This window comes from Herpailurus yagouaroundi, unplaced genomic scaffold, assembly GCF_014898765.1.
Source record: "Herpailurus yagouaroundi ecotype Mexico unplaced genomic scaffold, PumYag 569, whole genome shotgun sequence".
NCBI lineage: Eukaryota > Metazoa > Chordata > Mammalia > Carnivora > Felidae > Herpailurus > Herpailurus yagouaroundi.
This window is the reverse complement of record NW_024412786.1, coordinates 3,788,871-3,791,419: the sequence shown is the minus strand read 5'-3', so window position 1 is coordinate 3,791,419 and position 2,549 is coordinate 3,788,871. Positions and strand designations below refer to the sequence as shown.

At 44.1% G+C, this 2,549-nt stretch overlaps 1 protein-coding gene across 3 annotated transcripts in view; it reads left to right on the top strand.

The window, feature by feature from the left end:
- Nucleotides 1–2,549, top strand: part of PC (pyruvate carboxylase) — a 102,149-nt gene that overhangs the window by 13,236 nt on the left and 86,364 nt on the right. The window lies entirely within an intron of this gene.

Sequence of the window (2,549 nt, the reverse complement as noted above, 5' to 3'; positions counted from 1 at the left end):
TCCATTCATCCATCGATGGACATTTGGGCTCTTTCCATACTTTGGCTGTTGTCGATAGTGCTGCTATAAACATTGGGGTGCAGGGGCGCCTGGGTGGCGCAGTCGGTTAAGCGTCCGACTTCAGCCAGGTCACGATCTCGCGGTCCGTGAGTTCGAGCCCCGCGTCGGGCTCTGGGCTGATGGCTCAGAGCCTGGAGCCTGTTTCCGATTCTGTGTCTCCCTCTCTCTCTGCCCCTCCCCCGTTCATGCTCTGTCTCTCTCTGTCCCAAAAATAAATAAACGTTAAAAAAAAAATTAAAAAAAAAAAATAAACATTGGGGTGCAAGTGTCCCTTCGAAACAGCATACCTGTATCCCTTGGAAAAAAACCTAGTAGTGTAATTGCTGGGTTGTGGGGTAGTTCTATTTTTAATTTTTTGAGGAATCTCCATACTGTTTTCCAGAGTGGCTGCACCAGTTTGCATTCCCACCAGCAGTGCAAAAGAGATCCTCTCTCTCTGCATCCTTGCCAACATCTGTTGTTGCCTGAGTTGTTAATGTTAGCCATTCTGACAGGTGTGAGGTGGTATCTCATTGTGGTTTTGATTTGTCTTTCCCTGATGATGAGTGATGTTGAGCATTTTTCCATGTGTCAGTTGGCCATCTGGATGTCTTCTTTGGAGAAGTGTCTATTCATGTCTTTTGCCCATTTCTTCTCTGGATTATTTGTTTTTTGGGTGTTGAGTTTGATAAGTTCTTTATAGATTTTGGATACCAACCCTTTATCTGATATGTCGTCAGCACATATCTTCTCCTGTTCTGTCGATTGCCTTTTAGTTTTGCTGATTGTTTCCTTTGCTGTGCAGAAGCTTTTTATTTTGATGAGGTCCCAGTAGTTCATTTTTGCTTTTGTTTCCCTTGCCTCTGGAGACGTGTTGAGTAAGAAGTTGCTGCGGCCAAGATCAAAGAAGTTTTCATCTGCTTTCTCCTTGAGGATTTTGATGGCTTCCTGTCTTACATTTAGGTCTTTTATCCATTTTTGTGTATGGTTTAAGAAAGTTTATTTTTGTGTATGGTTTAAGAAAGTGGTCCAGATTCATTTTTCTGCCTGTTGCTGTTCAGTTTTCCCAGCACCGTTTGCTGAAGAGACTTGTCTTTATTCCATTGGATATTCTTTCCTGCTTTGTCAAAGATTAGTTGGCCGTACGTTTGTGGGTCCATTTCTGGGTTCTCTGTTCTGTTCCATGGATCTGCGTGTTTTTGTGGCAACCAAATCTTATTTTCAACAGAAGCTAGGAGTCATGCAAACAAGGAAGAAAGAGTGGCACATACACAGGAAAAGCTGTCGATAGGAACTCTTCCTAAATGGGGCATCTGGGTGGCTCAGTTCGTTTAGCATCTGACTTTGGCCCAGGTCATGATCTGGCAGTTTGTGAGTTCAAGCCTCACCTCAGGTTCTGCACTGACTGTGCAGAGCCTGCTTTGGATCCTCTGTCTCTCTTTTTCTCTCTGCCCTTCCCCTTGTGTGCTCTCTCTCTCTCTCAAAAATAAGTAAACATTTAAAAAAACTGTCCCTGGGGCGCCTGGGTGGCTCAGTCGATTAGGCGTCCGACTTCAGCTGAGGTCATGATCTCACGGTTTTTGAGTTTGAGCCCCATGTCAGGCTCTGTGCTGACAGCTCAGGGCCTGGAGCCTGCTTTGGATTCTGTGTCTCCCTCCCCTCAGCTCCTCCCAAGATTAAAAAAAAAAAAAAAATTGTCCCTAAGGAAGCTCATATGTTATACTTTTTAAGAGTTTAAATCAACCATGTTAAAATATGTCTGAAGAACTAAAGTGTGAGAACAGTGCCTTAGCAAATGGAGATGATAGAAACTACAAAAAAAAAAAAAAAAAAAAAACCCAAAAAAAAATTGGGGTTTTAAAAAAAAAAAAAAAAAAAAAAAAAAAAAAACCCAAAAAGAAATTCTGGAGTTGAAAAATCTAATAACTGAAATGAAAAAGTCACTAGCAGAATTGAGCAGGCAGAAGAAAGAATCCATGAGCTTGAAGAAGATAGGTCAATTGAGAATTACCCAGTCTGAGGAACAGAAGGAAACAAAATTGAAGGAAGATGAGCAGAGCCTCAGAAGCCTGTAGGACACCACCTAGCCTGTCAACATTATTAGACAACAGAAATTCAGGCATAGTAAATTTGCAGATCTGATTGGCTTTCTTAAACGATTCAACATCCCAGGTAGTAAGTAGAGGAGCTGGGAGGAGTTGTACCAGGTATTTACAGGAAGGTGTTTACTGGAAGGAGTGGGAGGCAAGGAGTTATTAGCAAAACAAAAGAAAGGGTTGTTCCAGACAAGGTCACTTTCCCTTAGAGGGAGGAGCAGGGGGTCTTACTGTTATGAAACCAGGCTGGGGGGCGCCTGGGTGGCGCAGTCGGTTAAGCGTCCGACTTCAGCCAGGTCGCGATCTCGCGGTCCGGGAGTTCGAGCCCCGCGTCAGGCTCTGGGCTGATGGCTCAGAGCCTGGAGCCTGTTTCCGATTCTGTGTCTCCCTCTCTCTCTGCCCCTCCCCCGTTCA